This window comes from Protopterus annectens, chromosome 16.part0, assembly GCF_019279795.1.
Source record: "Protopterus annectens isolate FY-2018-M chromosome 16.part0, PAN1.0, whole genome shotgun sequence".
NCBI classification, from domain to species: Eukaryota; Metazoa; Chordata; order Ceratodontiformes; family Protopteridae; genus Protopterus; species Protopterus annectens.
Genome location: NC_056750.1, coordinates 588827779 through 588845808, shown reverse-complemented (window position 1 = coordinate 588845808; position 18030 = coordinate 588827779).

Genomic DNA, 18030 nt, shown 5'->3' with positions numbered 1-18030 from the left:
GAGGCTTCCTCAGTGGCTTTTGCTAACATAAGGGTCTCCTTTGAATCTCCACATGACATTTCAGATCAGGATAACAAATCAGTGCAAACAAGACTTCATTTGGTGGATGAAGCCAGAAGAGAACCTATGGAGTCGACCTTTCTCCCCTTCTCAGCCCAAAGCCATAGTGACCACTGACACCTGCCTGATTGGGTGAGGGGGCACTACCAGGAAAAGACTGTCCAAGGCACTTGGTCATCCATAGAGGTCAATCTGCATATCAGTGTTCTAGAACTGAGGATGGTGCTTCTAGCTTTGCAAGCATTTTAATCTGTTCTCCCTTCAGCAACAATTGTCATCCAGTCCGACAACATCAGTAGTCTGGTACATCAACAAACAAGGCAGGACCAAGTTGTAGCAGTTGTGTCGAGAGGCCATGAGAATTTGGCAATGAGTGATACCTTCCAACCACTTTCTGATAGCAATGCACACCCCCGGGGATTCCAACGTAATTGCAGAAAAGTTGAGCAGATGCACACTCCTTCCTAATGAGTGGTCCCTCAGTCCTGTCATAGTGAAGAAGATATTCAGTCGCTGGGGCCAGCCTTGCTGCGATCTGTTCGGATCCCCCACAAATCAGAAATGCAGCAGCTACTTTGCCCTAATTCCCCCAAAGGGGGAGTCCCTGAGGGACGCTCTTGTACATGATTGGCCCACGGGAATTCTATATGTTTACCCCTTCACTCTCACTGGTCCCCCAATTCTTGATGAAGGCTCTTCGGTTGAAAAGCAGAGTAATCTTCATTGCACCCTGCTGGCCACGACAAATTTGGTTCCCCTACTTTTGGCTTCACCTACTACAGCAACCTTGGATTCTGGAACCAACTCCAGAACTACTATCACATCCACAGGGATTGACATATCTAAATTTATCGAACCTCAAGCTGACAGCTTGGTTCCTCCACTTCCAGTGATTTCCAGGCAAAACAACCTGTCCTCCCCTGTCCATCACATTCTTCTGGCTTCCCATAAACCATCCACCCAGAAACTATCTCAGCAAATGCAATTATTATTTGGTCTCACAAAAAAGGAATAAATCCTTTTTTGGCACTGCTTTCCATGGTTTTAGATTATCTAATCTCCTTCATTCGGAAGCTGCAGCTTCTTTCATTCAAGTACACCTGGCAGCAATTTCCAACTTCCACAATGGTTTCAAAGGCTCCTCCTTAATCTCTCACCATCTCTGTAAAACCTTTTTGAAGGGAGTTTTACATATCAGCCCCCCCCTTCAAACAACCGATTGAGCCATGGAATTTGACACTGGTTCTACAAGCCTTGACTTGCCCTCCATTTGAATCTGCTACCAATTGTGACTTAAAATTTTTGTCCTGGAAAACCTTACTCTCGGTGGCCATTACTTCAGCAAGATGAATTTCTGAGTTACAAGCCTTGTGTATAAAACGTCCCTACATGGTCTTACATAAGGAGAGAGTATCACTACAGACTAATCCCTCCTTTTTACCTAAGGTTATCTCTGATTTGACTATTAATCAAATGATTGATCTACCAGTTTTCTTCCAAATATTTCTAATAAAGGAGAAAATTCATTGCATTTGCTTGATGTGCACAGACAACTGCATTTTTATCTCGACAGATCTAAATCCATATGAAAGTCTGACCAATTATTTATATCATCTTCAGGCCCAAAATTGGGAAAATTAGTTTTCAAAGTTACCTTATCTAAATGGTTGAGAGACTGCATTTCCTTTATTTATCAACAAAACAAGGGTTCTACACCTTCTAAGATCAAAGCACATTACACAAGGTCAGTTGCAACATCTGTTGCTTACCATGCAAGAGCTTCCATGGATGACATTTTGTGCAGCAGCAAACAAGGGCCTCTCCTCATACCATTATCACACATTACAAATTAGATATGGTCTCCAGGGGAGAGTTCAATGGTACTCAGGAGTATTCTTCCATAGGGCCTCCCAAGGAAACAAGATAGCTGGGGGCTCTGACCCATCAGTAAGGAATGAATGAAGATTAACAACATCCATCTGTGTTGCTGATCTTCATTCATTCATTACAACCCATCCACCATTCCCCTCCGAAAGACTCTTGGACGTTTGGCTATGGTCCTATCCTATGATAAGGAAGTTGCTCAGAAAAAGCCTCCGCTTTTCTCTCTGTAATCTGTCCTTTCCTTACAGGCAAACTCGATCTGAGGTAATATGGAGTAGGGCACTATGGGTAAAAGCTTAGCTTGAGAGTTTTTTGGCTGGCGCGAGCTTGTTATAACGGCCGATTCAGTTCCAAGGACGGAACAGACACCCATCAGTAATGAATGAAGATCAACAACACAGATGGAACGTTATGGTAAGAACATAACTTTTTTTTCTAGGCAATGTAAACTCTGACTGGAATACTCTGTCCAATGTTTCTCCTCTCACTAGCATCAACCTATATACATTTTCAAAACTCATAACCTCTCCTACTCACATAAGCCAACCATCTAACTGCGGCTCTATTCTGGACTGGATTCTTACCTCCCACCCCAATCACTATCATAACCCTACTACTCTGCCTGACTCCCTTAGTGATCACCTCCCAACTTCTATTCAGGGCCACTCCTCCTAAGCTACTAAATCTCACACTTATACACTGCTGTAACCTATCTAACTTTGACCCAAATGTATTCAGTCAAACTCTTTCCTCTATCAATTGGTCTTTCCTTTTTGACCTCCCCCTTGAAGAAGCTGTCCTAAAATTTAACAGCACATTTCTCAACATTCTCAACTTCCTTGGCCCCCATCAGAAAAATAAGGGTTAAAGCCACATATGCCCCTTGGATTTCCAAAGACAGTCTCTCCCTCATGCAGAAAAGGGACAGTGTTTGGAAATCCTGGCATAAGCATAAAACTACTGCAAATCTCCAGCTCTATAGACAACTTCAAAACCTAACTAAAAAAACAAATCAACCTAGACAAAAAAAAAAAAAACTTTGTACCTCAACCATCAAAAAACCCTCATACCAACCCCCAAAAATTCTGGTCCACTATCAATAACATTCTACACCCTGGAAACCCAACTCCCCCCATTCCTTTTCCTAACTCCTCCTCTATCAAAACTGCCACTTTACTGAACTCCTTCTTTATTAACGCTATAAAGAACTCAAACCTAATTAGAACTCTATATCTGACACCGCACCCCCCCTTTCCCCATTCTACTACTTTTGCCATTAAACCAATCCCCACCTCAACTATCCAATTGTTTCTCAATAAACTTAAACCCTGCTCCCCCATCTGCTGATAACTACCACCTTTGTTTCTTAAGTTAGCAGCCTCCTCCATTGCCTGCCCTGTCTCCATCCTCATTAATCATTCAATTAAGGAAAGCATTATCCCTGCTATCTGGAAAAAATTCTATATTTTACCTCTACACAAAGGAGGTAACTCCACTGACCCCTCAAATTTCAGACCCATTGCAATTCTATCCTCCCTTTGTAAATTCTTTTAACGTGTATACACAAACATCTTGTGTCTTCTCACCCAAGAGAACCTCCTCACCCCCACACAACATGGTTTCCGACCTCATCATAGCACCACTACAGCTCTTATATCTTTTACTCATTCAATTTCTTCATCTCTTGATAATAACAAATTAGTCTCTTGCTTCTTCCTCGACCTCTCTAAAGCCTTTTATACTGTATCCCATAATCTCCTTCTCTCCAAACTATCTTACCTCAACCTCTGTAACTCCACTCTCGGCTAGTTCTCTAGTTACCCATCTGATCGACTACAATCTGTTAAATGGCTCTCGGCTACCTCCCCTTTTATTTCTGTTCAAACCGGGGTTCCCCAAGGTTCCATCCTGGGGCCACTCTCATTCAATATCTTTACTAACAACCTCTACCACTCCTGCCTGCACTCCACCCTGATTAAATATGCTGATCACTCTACTAACGTCTCCACATCTGACAATCTTCCTCATCTACTCTGTGATCTGCTGTGGCGACCCCTAACTGGGAAAAGCTGAAAGACATTACCAATAAGGGTTGAATAGTTGAGTTTGCTTGTTATACTGTGGCCAGATTTGCTGCTAATGAACTGTTTTTGTTTTAATTTAATGGAATTATCATTCAGCCTGTGATTCAGTGAACTGTTCTATATCCTGTCCAACTCCATAACTTAACAAATTACTACTATTGCTCTATCATATAATTTGCTTTACATTTACTGCTGATTAGCTTTCTCACGTCATGGCCACAGATACTGTTTCTTTTTACCCTGGACTAACCATATGTTTAACAAAAAAAACAATAATTAAATGGGTTACCTTTCCCTCAGAGGTAAGTTCTTTCAAATGTGCCTACTCCTGAATACTCTGCATGGCTCTTGACAGAAGCTGGGAGATCGAAAATCATAAATGCAAATGAGGACAGAAATGTGTCAGACCCCTTACATGCACCTGTGAGAAAATGTGTGTCTTGTAGTGGAAAGACACTGCAAATGCTCTCCAAGGTGCTCTCTGAGAGACACTAATGAGGCAATGGGTGAGGTTAGGAAAAAGGGTTCTCACACTATGAACTAAACAGACTGGTTGAATAGAGATCCAGAGAAAGAGAAAAAAAAAAAAAAGAGAGAGAGAAAGTAAAATAGGGTCTGAGTATATGCCCTAAACCAAATGACATTTGCCTTTTACAGGGAATGCTGAAGCATGGTTAATATAAAACCTGTGCTATTTGTAAGTTAGAACCACACACACACACACTAACACAATTAATAGTTCAATATACTCGATCAAAGTACAACAGTTCTTATACAAGTGTTATACTTTCAGAATATTTCATACTTTGGGTGCCACCATAAAACATCTCAAGTTCTTTTCTTTTTTCTCCTTATGTTCTTTGGGACACGCCCTCTTTTCAGATACCAGTGTCCTCTGGAGAGTTTATGATAGCACCAAGTTTGCAGCCACATGTAAATGCGGTCAGCCACAATCTATTAACATTAGCTTTGAGAAGTAAATGATAAAGAGAAATGGCCCAAGGACTGATCCCAGGGGCATTCCACTAATGGCAGGTCTTTTGGAAGAGGTAGATCCACTCACCATTACTTCCTGTTTTCTATTTGTGAGCCAGTTTGTTATCCAGTGATTTACGTAAAGGTTAACATTTAGCTGGAAGAGTGTATCTATGACATTTGCATGTGAAATGGTGCTGAATGCCTTTGCAAGGTCCAGATATGCAATGAGCAATAACATGCCCTCATTCCTTGCCTCTGTGACTTTTTCAAAGAAGTCAGCCACATTAAGTATGCAAGACCAGCCCTTGACAAATGCAATGGGTTGGATCGCGAGTCTGTAGGTCATCTATATCCTATTAATTAGCTGCATGTTGATCCTTTTCGCAGCCTTGCATATGAGGCTGGTTAGGCTCAGGAGTCTGTAATTACCGAAGTCTGTTGTAGCCCCACTTTTGTGCAGGTGAAAGACAGTTTCTGACCGCCATTCATCTTGCACAAAGCAGGTTTTGAGGCTAATGTAGAATCGCCTCTGTAGGGGGTCTGACTCATGTTTCAGGCAAACAAGTAGGCAGCCCCATAGAGATACTGTTTTTGGCCTTAGATAGTGCCTGAGAGCTTGTTCTTAGGAGATGAGGTAGATGTAGCTATCTGATCTGAGAATATTGGAGGGGAGAAGGGTGAAGATGGAACTAAATTTGTCTGCTAGAAGGTTGGCTATGACGTCTGGGTCGGAGTATGTGATATTATTGCTACTTTTGCATTTTTGTTGGACTATTACATCTAGTTTTCTTGCATGTATTTTCTTAATTTTTAATATTGGATGATTCCGTGTGATCCAAACTTTATCATTCTCAACAAAGCTTTGTGATTTGTTTCTCCATTGTGTTTCGGGTACCTAATAGTGTAGTATTTGGATAATCCCCAATGAAATAATCTTGCCACAATATTGTGCCTTTCTGTATAAAGATCCTCAGCCATGAGTGTATCACAACTAACAAGATATGCAGTTGGTGCAATTTCTGTTTTACAGAAGCTACATTTGTGTGTTTCTCCCACTTTTGCTATAGACCTTGCAAACCAAACTATATGTTGCCCACTATCTTGGGACACCATTATTAGCCTTTCATCTTTTGGTTTAAACTTATAGTTTGTTGTATATGTACTGACTGTGCAAATGGAACAGAAAAAAGCAATACTTACTCGAATTTTCTATAAATGTTTACGGTTTCTAATACTGAGACAGGAATGGATCCCATTTATAAGTTATTTTACAATTAAAATTCATGAGATTAGTATTGCTTCAGTAATTTTCTCTGTAAAGCCAAGACTGATGTTTATAGAGGTGGACTGAAATAAAAGGAGTCCACACAGAAATAGGATTAAAAAAGTCACATTTCTCTCCTTGTCATTATATTTACAATACTAGAGCTTGTAACATGCTCATGGCAACCAGTTAGTAAGCAAGCAGACCTAAAACAAAACTTTCTGCATGTATGCATCTAAACTGCACCACATTATGAGGAACACTCCTTATCCTGAATCTCAAAAATTCCATATTCTGTACTGCTCCACCTTGCAAGGTTCAATCAGACATTCATTGTTAAGGTTTTTTTAACAAATATGTATGGTAAATAATACTGAATCGCATTAATTCATGAAAACAAATGTTTGTAAAAAAGCAGAAATAGTATTAAACACTCTGTGAGCTACCAAATGAAGTTTCTAGCAAGAGTTACATATTTTGCCCATTTGTTCCACACAGTGAGAAGTAATGTCTCACATTTTGGTGATGGAAGGTTTAGAGTTACTTGTACATGTGAGAAGCAGAGTGACCACCTGTTCCTTTTTACACAAGACAGTCCCTGTTTAGGCAGTTGTGTCCTGTGGGAAACCCCCCCCATAAAAATGGCAAATATATTGAGATTTTCTAAGATTGCTTTAATAGTTGCATAAAACAATTATCTTGTATCTGAAACCTAAATATTATATGAAACAGTATAATCAATTCAAATTCTACAACATTAAGCTTTTATTCTGGCAAAAAATGACATACATTCTTTTGCACTAGTTGTGGACATTATCATTGCAAAATTCACATTTTAATAAAAAAAATGATGCCCCATTTTGGTCATTTGAAAATGTAGCAGCCCTTATCAGAAAGCAGACGAGTGCTTATCAGTCGGGGAGAATACCTAAACATTTCCTTATCCTGGTAGGCTGTTCTGACAGTGGCAGGAACAAGTTGGGGGATTTCCTGATTTTCATGACCAGGTTTTTCCTGTGTTTTAAAGGTACAACAATCAGCTTCAGTATTTCAATGCTTTGGTAAATTAGCATGATGGCATTTTAGCTGCTTTACTTCTTCGTCTTCATATTCCACCACACTTCCACTCCTAATGGTGACAAAAATAATTAGTATTGTCTAGACCCTTTTCCCAGTCAGAAAAGATGAACTAAATGTATTAACTATTTTCTTTTCTGGGCTAGGCTGAATAGTCATATAAGTAACGTGTTTGTGCATTCTAAGACCTGTGTTAATAGCAAACCATTGGGAAAAAATGAGCATGTTGTTAGAGATATGGAGATCGGATAACAAACTGTGTGATTAACATCACATATAGAGCTTTTTTAATATCTGAATGCAGGAACTGTTTTGAAAGATGGTGCAGCTGCTGTGGCATGCTATATAATTACAGATTTAGAGAAGAGATTTAAAACAATAAAGGTCTGGCATTTCACACAAAAAGGTATGTCCTTCAGTAAGGTAATTTCAGCATGCGTTTTCTATAGCTTCAGGACCATGAGATAAAATTATATAAAACTGTTACTCAAGTGCAGATTTCAGTGTTAAATCAAGACAAACGGTTAAGCACAGCTCTTTTGTATGGAGAGATAAAGTCCAGACAACAATCTAGGCACCCTGTGTTCACTTAACAGTGTGGGCCCTGAAAGAGATATACAGGAAGGATCTGAGCGGAAGGGCAGTTGCTGGCTCAGCCTTCCTTGAAGAGGAAGTGGAGGTTACATTTGGCCTCACTGTCACTGAAGAAGAAACTTGCCTGATGCCAAATAAGGCTTAACCAGTGGCATGACCTACAGTCCCACCAAATTAGTAATTGTGGGCCTCTTGATATGTGAAGAAAACATTAGAGGAGGTCACTGGTAGCCTCTACAATGATATGGTTGCTCCTGTTATCCACCAAGGGTAGATTTAGAGACTAAAAACAGATGTGATGAATACTCTGATGATAGTCTCAGCAGCTGGTTAATCTCCTTGTGTGGAATGAATGGACCAGGGACGGCTGTCACCCAGTGAAAAGCAAATGGACAACAGACCACAAGGCGGCATAAAAAAAAAAAAAAAAAAAAAGGCCAATTGGTTTAGGAGAGCATGTTCTAGATATGATATGGGTATAATAAAAATGTTATTTTGATTTGTGTCATCTTCAGAGATAACTTGAAAGGATAGAAGGAAATGCCAGTACCTGCAAATCTATAAGTTTTTTTTTTTTTTAAATAAAATGCACAAAGTGAGAAAATACTGTGTCAGACTGTTAACTTGGTCTCTTGGACCAGTTCAAACTGAAATATACATTTAACTTTACTTTCTGTTCACAACATGCACACAGTATAACATATTCCATATTTAGGCCCTTACTGACACTGTAGCTTGCTCTTTTGGTTATGTCATAAAAATTACAGATTGTACTGTTAAGGACTCTCCAATGAGCCCTGAATATTTGAAGGAAAGAATGATTAATCACACAATGGAATGGTTGAACAGGCCAAAATATGGAAAACTACTGTCCTTTAATATAACAAACACCTTTGAATCTATATTTTAAAATACCTGCGTTCTCTGATTCCTGAAGTATCATTTCCCATATGCTTGAGTTTCACCTTGTGTCCAGTCTCTGTTGGCTTCACCATCCATAAAGCTCATTGCCTGTTTACAGTGCTTAAAAATGCTAATTGTGTTAACCTTCACCATCTTAGCCACTGCAACACATCATTTCTCTACTACCATTTTTGTAAAAAAAGTACTTGTAGTAGTGTGTGTTAGCCTAAGTACAATTAATCAGCACTCAAGTCAATGAAACTAAATGCTAAAAGCAGTCACGTTGAAATAAAAATAAATAAATAAATAATTCAGTAAATACAAGAAATGCAACATTTTTTACTGTTGCAGAGACCCTCAACTCCCAAAGCAGGAAGGCTTTCCTCCTACATCCCACTTATATATCAAGTCTGAGATCACTGCTCCTTGCGTGAAAAATAAACTTCAACCACACTGCAGACTGCACTACGTAGAATGGGAGTTCTAGAATGTACATACAATCACACAGACACACCTACACACACACACACACACACACACACACACACACACACACACACATTGAAATCATAGGAAAACTGTTTGCCATTAATGTGAAAAATGAAGAACTGGGCTTTCACCTAATAGTGAAGGCAGTCAGAAAGGCTAGGCTCTCAAAGTCTCCTTTGTCAAAATAAGGTTCATGGAAGTGCATGTCATCAAGGTGCTCAACAATCAATAATTACCAGTGCTTTCCTTCCCTGTTAGTTTTCACTCATGCACTTCAGAATCTCAACAGTGTTACTCCACTGATTATTCTGTCTAAAGCTTATTTTTTATTTATTTATTTTACTGGAGCCCCTATGCCTGCTAAATGTGCTCTTAGTGGTTTTTTACACTTTTATTCTCCTATGGGAGCCAACCATTCCCAGTATTCATTTCCTTGAGCTGGTTAACATACCAGGCTACCTATGCTATGTAGCATCAATCAGCAAACAGGCTGCATGCCAGATAAATGGAGGAATGTAACAGTCATCCCCTTGCAGAAAGGTGGGCCATCAATGGACTAGTGCAATTACAGACCCAAAGCCTGACCAGCCTCATCTGTATGGCTATGGAAAGGATCTTCATCAAAGTAATACATAAGGACAAAGGTAACCTACAGTCTCTCAACCCAAGCTAGTTCAGATTTACCAAAGGCAAATCCTGCCTACTTAATATGCCTGACTTCTTGGAGAAGGTTACTGAAGTAATGGATGAGGGCAAATTGGTGCACACGTCATGCCCAGACCTTACAATGGCATTCAACACCACCCTAGGGTATCACAGATAAACTCTCCCAGCTTAATGCAAATTCTTATATAATGTGCTTGATAAACTGTCTCACAAATAAAACTCAAGAAATTGGGGTGGGGTGGATTTAACGCCTCCAAAAGACCTGTGATTTCAGGGAATCTACATTCTTCTGGTATGGTTATGGGCCCTTTTGGGGGTAAAGTTTGTGCTGAACCTGTCTGCCAGGATGTTGGCGATATCAGTCGGTTCAGTGTATTTTGTGCCATTCTGCACTAACTCCGAGCAGATCTGAGCATTGCCACTTAGATTTTTGACATAGCTAAAGAATGCCTTGTGGTTATCTCTGGAGTTCTTGTTAATTTTTCTTTCAAAGCTCGCCTTGGATGATTTTATGAGGGATCGTAGTTTCTTGCCGATACTGATCAGGGATGTCTTCCCTTCTTGGGATTTTACTCTTTTCTGTACTAGTTTCCTCCTTCTATTGTATAGCTTGTTTATGGCAGGAGTCAACCAGACTGGTTTCCTTTTATTGGAGGAGTGAGTCTTAGTTTTGCTTGGGATGGCATGATCCATGCATTCTTGTAGGTGCCCATAGAATGCATTAGTAAAGGATTTTGCAGCTTGGACAGCGTTATCCTTCAGCATGGGGGCTTTGAAACATTCCACCTCGGTCTTAAGTAACGTGAAGTTTGCTTTTGAAAAGTTTTTCACGGTGGTTTTCTTGTCCGGGGGTGGGGGGTGGAATGTGGATATCCAAAGTGATTTGTTTATGGTTTATGATTGCGTAATCATGGATCTTGGAACCTAGTTTGACAATGAACTGCCTTTTGATCACCACATATCTCTATAGTATCGATTTTCTTTTTTTTATCTCACAGCTTACATCTAAAGGTATGTTGTCCAGATCCAGAGATGTTATCATTCCACTGCACCCATTTCTCATCGAGCTCATCAGTGAATATAATTTCCCATTCAGTATGTACTTGTCTAAACACTTGTCACAATTACATAAGTCATAACACTTTCAAACTAAAAGAAAAATCAAGGGTCCAAATCACAAAAACAATGCAGACTATCTCAAAGCCTTGTCCCTCTACTAGGTATCATACAGGCTACTAAGATGTAACTGCTGCCTCTCATACACAGCCTCAACAGTCCCTTTCCTCTCAGATCACAAATCCAATGGTAGCATGAATACCCACTCAAGGCGCTCTCAATCTCTTTAGCACCATACAAAGAACAGGTTGACGTTATAGGTATCACAAGGAATACCTGTTCTATGGAACATCCTTCCACTCCACATGAAGCAAAGTACTTCTCTTACTCTATTCAAATGCACTTTGGACAAATGGATGGGAAACTGCAAATTCACCTCTGGTTTAGCATCCATGTCCCTCATTTCCTTATTCTACAAAACACTGGGTTATTTGTACACAAAATGTTAGGGATAACTCCCTTAAGAATGTAAGGCTAGATTTCCTAATTACAACCGAGTGCGCCTCCAGGCATTTCTGCACCTCTAGGCATCAAATTTTGCTTGTTCATATTTGCAGAAATAATTCCAAAACCATGATGCATACAAGGTATCAGAATATTTTATCTTGAAGCATATATGATGGGAAACACAATTGCACTGATACTTCATCTTGGTCAATAAGGAATTGTTAGAACTGTAAATTGATAACTTCATTTTTTAAAGGCTCAAGCCACACATACTGGGAGTTAAAGGTACACACTCAAAAGTACTGGAGAGAATGAGTTAAGATCCTCACAAATCAACTGCCTAGTAAGTACCCATCAACCTATGATAGCTAACCATTGAGGCCATCATCCAGGCATTAAATAGGGATTTTTTTCTTGCTTAATCACTACCCCCCCCCCCCCAGTGGCTGACATGAGGACCTTCATCACCACAGAAGCCTACAGTGCCCATCATCAATTTGTTCATGCTGCCACATACATGATGCAATGACTACCATCACTAGCTTAGTAGGGCCATTGCTCACCCCACTTGTTAGGTCTTATTGAGCAACAGACAAACATCAGCTAGCAAGGTGGCAGTAGGTCTGACTGTAACCAACACTCCACCTTCCCTCCCAAATGGGTGAGCTGGAAACTGCCATTCTACTCCCAGTCTCTCTTCCCAGCTCTGCCAATATTCAAGCCATCTAATTGAACCTGGATTATCTTAACTGTAGTCAAGGCTTTATTCCTCTATGCCATATTTTTGGTCAGGACTTCTTAGTTTAAATATATGTGGCCTTGTACATGTTAGCATTACATTTTAGGTATACTGCCTTTAACCACAGCATAAATTTATGTACGCTGCCCCATAAATGCTTGATACTCTTGCAATGACATACTTCAGTACCAGCCATTCATGCACCCACACATCCACTCACTCACACACGCATACACTCATATGCATACACAAACTGTAGTATCATCTCTCAAGGGGGACACACACAATATTTTTTCCCTGAGTTTTATTCTTACAAATTGTCAGAAAGGGGCAGGACCAAAAAACATTCCTTTATACCTCCCAGTTGATTCCCCATCCCATTGTCTTTATGACTTTCCCAGGAGCTGATTAGCTGTCCTATTAGTGATTCTATCAATTGTGAATCTGATTAGATCTGTAACCTGTCCCATTATGCAAATTTTAATCACTATGTGAACAGGCCTACCGAAAATCACATTGGAGTGGTGCTAACCTATGCAGCAGCCTCCACCATGTTTCATCTTCTCCCAAGAAGAAAAAAATCATCAATCTAGTCTCACAAGGCATGTTTGCCACATGATCATTCTATTTTTCATAGAGGACTATTGCAATGTAGAATGATTGCTGTGAGCCACAGCTCTGCCAAGTTCCCTAACATAATGGTAAGACTGGTTGACTACTTCCCACAGTTCCCTTGTCTTTCATTAAGAAGCAGAACTGCACCTGTGCCCTTCAGTCTCCAGAATGATCCCTGTGCATAGTGAGAAACTGAATATCCCCACCTGAACTGAGGTTTGCTTCCAGTTCACAAAGTAACATTGGGTACAATAAACAGTAGTCCCATGGCCTGGTACAGCTATAGGCCTGGTAGCCTAAATTACACAATATAGGTTAAAACAACTGAAAAAGAAGTATGGACAATATATGCACTTTTCTGATTACAGAGAAAAGTTTAAATGGTAAGTTGTCTGTTAGAAGTAAATGGCATAGTACCATAAGACTGCATTTAAAATATGTTACAGGACAGACAGGAAGAGAAACTGTTCGGGAAACACTAGCTGAGTCAGAAATTTCTGTTACAATATGTGAACAAGTGAAAGGTATTTACTCACAAAAATGGGAGAATTATATGATGGGTAAGGAGATTTTGAAAGTCATTATTTTAAAACAACTACAAAAGGTAACGTCGTTATATATGATGGGGTGTGGGCAAAACATGTTGCTATACTAAGAATCACTGAGATGTTAAACTGTATAGAGAAATATATAATAAAATTTAAAAACTAAGGTAACGCTACCATTCTGGATATAGGTAGTTAAGCCTTGTTGAAATACAAAGTCTTCTTCTAGAGGGATATGGTATAACTATGTGAAAGCTAAAAGTGGGAAAATCATAATTCTAAGCCTGTCATCCAGAAAGGTGTTAAAAATAACTTCTCAGCAGCCATCTTCTGCGACATGTTTTAGCAAACCCCATCCATATCTGAGAGATATATCCAGATGTAAAAATATAAAATTGGTATTCCAGAGAAATACAAGGGGCTGAATTGTGCAAAGGCAGTGAAGGAGCTTATAGAAATGTGGACTGGTTTCCCAGCAGCTCAGATCCTCACAGAACATGCATACAGGACCACATGATGACCAGGAACAGAACCATGAAGGAAAGCATGCTCAGTGACTGTTTACTTTCAGATATAAGAAATAAGATAGAGGATCTAGATGGAGATGTGGAAGCCTTGTAAAAATTTAAAAGTTAGAGATAGCCAAGTATTTGTGGTCAAAGATTCGTCTTATGAAACACACAAAAGGAGGAACATATTTGTACCAGTGGTAACAGCATGTAGAGAAAGAGGACATTGGTAGAGACTTTGCCACAATGGTTATTGGTAAATGGTTATTTATTAAAGATACTGCAAGATCTTTCCCAAGCCTAAAATAAGTTCTCCACTTCCTGAAGAGACTGACAAACTAAAGGACAGGATCAACTGGAGTAAAGGGGCAAAATCATCAAGACCAATATGAAGGTGAGTGAGGGGAAGACAAAAACCCTGGAAGAGACACTGAATTTTTTTCTGTTGTTCAAGAAACAGCAGAAATTAAGAGAAAAGATGAAAATCATTAGTGAAGTAAGAAAAAAAAGCAGCTGAAATATCCTGAAGTCCAAGCAGTTGTACAAAGAAGAGAGTGATGAGATTGAGATATTGATGGAGACGTTAGTAAATAAAATATGAAACAGAACTCAGGTATAGTGAAAAGGAGTTGGCTGTTCTCATATTAGAAGAGGGAATTGTACTGCAGGGAAAACATGAGAGCTCTAGAGATATAGATTGGGAGCTACCGAAGCCTGAAGGAATGACGTGATGAAGAGTCAGTGTGAGGGCACTATACATAACAAGCCTACATGGGAAGACAAAACAGAAATTACTGAACTGAATTCAAGCCTCATTACTGGAGCTGCTAAGGTACATAAAGGGCATTCACAAGGCAGGTCTGTGTGAAGGGGAGGGAGTATATTAAAATTATAGAGCATTTCTGATATGGTCTGTGTCAGTAAAGTAAGTTGCAGGAAAGTTAAAAGACAGTGAGTACACATCACGACTGACTTAAAGGAACAGACTAAAAGAACAAAAGGACACATCAAGTACTGTAACTGAAAGTATACGGACCAAGGATAGACTTAGAAGCCCAGTTGTGGGATAGCTATAGCCACGTATGAAAAAGAAATCAGGTATGTGCACAATCACAGATAAAAAGGTATCATTTGAGTATGTTGGTGTGCGCATAATGGGGTCAGTAACTAGACATAAAACGCCTTGAAACAGGCATGAGAGACAGGATTAAGACAAACACAAAGAAAATAGATGCAATAACAAAAAAAGATCAGATAAGGAAAAGAAAGGCCTAGAGATGACTGAGCTTGATCAGCAATTAACCTGATTGGGTAACAGAAAAGAGAAGGAACAACCCTGCGTTTGACCCACATGGGGGGTTAATTTAATGTCAATGGGATGGATGGCTGAATGGTGGACATGTTGATGGTACAGAATGTCAATACAGGTAAGTGGTGTTGGGCAGGTGATCGTGTGTGTTTGTGAATTACGGTTAGTACCAGGAATGAGTGAAGGATGGGTGTTGTGTGTTTGTGTGCAAGTTTGTGTATATTAAGGTAAGGGTAAGAGTTAGAATGGAGTGTTTTTGTACATGTTTGTGTGTCTGAGCCTGTCTTGTGTAGTGGCACTGTTACAGGAAGATTTTAATGACATTAAGGTGTACGGTTAGGGTTGGGGAAAGGAACCCTCTGTCCTTTTTATTAATAGGTGCTAACCCTAACACTAATGCTGCCCCTTCCCCCACCCTAACCCTACACCTTAACATCATTAAAACCTTCCCGTAGCACTACCACTATTCAGACAAATTTGAGGCTACTGTTACGGGGGGGGGGGTAGTGTTAATATCAAGAAGGGAAATAGTTTTCATAGGTTGGTACTAGGCTGTCAGCCCTAGGGCCTATACAAGCCTAGCCATAACAATTCCCTGGCCATTTCTTCCGACACTATTTACTTCCCTGGACCCCTGTCTAGCAGGACGACTGACGTGATCCCCGGGGTGAATTTCCTTTCTCCCATCCAATTGTCAAGTTTCCTTTTGAAGAGGGCCAAAGAGGCGCTCTGCTTGATATGTATGGGCAGTCTATTCCAGAGTCTGGGGAGTCTCTGGGTCAGGAAACTATCCCTCCAGCATGTTTTGTTTACTGTGATGACAAGATTTAGATCCCTGGAGCATGTGGCTCTGAGGGATTGGGATTTCTTTAAGTGTAGCACGTCCAACAGCTCTGGCAAGGGGTTTGCCTTTATTTTCCTCTCTTGTTATTATTGTTTTCATTTTTTTTCTATTGCATATACAGGTGTGTGTGTGTGTGTGTGTGTGTGTGTGTGTGTGTGTGTGTGTGTGTGTGTGTGTGTGTGTGATTATATATTTTTTCATCTAAAACAAATTTCATCAAACACATATTAACTATACAGCCCATCTAAACACTCTGGGACAAAATGCATCAAAGACTATAACTGGAGATTTGCTCACCCAACAACACTAAATTATATAAAGATGCACTTGATGAAAAGTGACACTACCAAGTTTTATCAGTTAAATAATCAGTTAATGAGTCATGACATTGACAAACCATAAGGCAAGTAAACGTTACATCTGCTGACTGTACTTAAGGGACACTGGAAATTAAGGTAGAAATTATCAAATGCATAAAGTATGAAACTTAAGCAATAGCTGCTGTTATAGGCCAGAGACAAGCAAACAGCTGCAAGGTGGGCACAAGAGGTCATACTTAATGGAATGAAATGCTTTTGATGGCTCTCTGAACAGAACCTCTTTTATGCTACCTTTACCAAATGTGCTAAAACAATGCGTAAAAAGGTCACACAGAAAATAACAATCAGTAAAAACCAAAAAAAATCTAGCAAGGGGTTTGCCTTTATTGGGCAGAATTTGTCCATAAATAGACTTAAAAAGAAAAAAGTCATGGACATTCAGATTTGCCATATAGTTGAATCACCTGATGTCCCTAAAGGGTCATTTACATATATCCCATGTTGCCTCTAATACAAGAGGTTTAAGGAATCACACAGTGGAAAGTCTAGCCTTGCTAGATTTTTCTTTTGGCTTTTACTGATTAATTCTTCAAATATCAGAACTTGCAATTATTCAGCCTTAGCTGTTGCCGTGTTTTTAAATGTTTGTGTTTATTTAACATGAACTGAATTAAAGAGACCAATGTCTATGATGAGCTAGATTCTCTGACCTCCTTGTGTATCTGTATTATCACAATCACATCTGTTACTTTCTCAAAGAACAGGACTCCAATAACCATCAAATACACTAACTCTAAGACTGTATGACAGTAAGGAAAAGGAGAAACTTCCTTACCCCATGATCTCGCACGTGCATATGCAAGCCGCTAATTTGCTCTCATACACTAATATACCTTTCTCAGACACAAACACACACACATAGACACAAACATATACACGTGCGCGAGCGCTATCAATGAAACAAATATTTACCAGTTTATAAAGCACCCACACAGTCTTTTACACATCAGTCTTGCAGTCACACATGCACACAAGCTGGGAATCACAAAGACTTACCCCGAAGGGGAAGCCTTAAAACGTCTGTCTTCCTCCCTCACAGTAAGACTTTCTGATTCTTAAACCTCCCTACTACTGTGGTTTCCCACTAGCAGGGGCTTCCACATGGTGCCCAGTCTTTTGGGCACAGTTGCATGATAATGGGTAACCTAAGGTAGCAGCTAATGCTAATTTGGTTTGTGCTGTCCCTGGAAATGCCACTTGCTCCTGGTTATGCTGTTAAAAGATTAAAAATTCACTGCTGGAGGAAAAAGTGAACACTGTTAAAAGATGGCGGCCACCCATTCACTCCTATAGAAGCAGTTTTGGTGCAGGCACTTTCAGCAAAGACATGGGGAGGTAGTGTTTGCATGTCTCTAGAGGACTGAATGAAGCTGCGTGAATGTGTGTGTGTGTGTGTGTCTACCTGAGTTGCTGCACTAAAGGGAATAGATTGGGACTTGTATGTGTATGTGTGTGTGTGGATAAAAGGGTGAGTGTCCATGACTGTGATTGACAGGGAGGGGCTTGTTTGTCAATGGAAGGATGTAG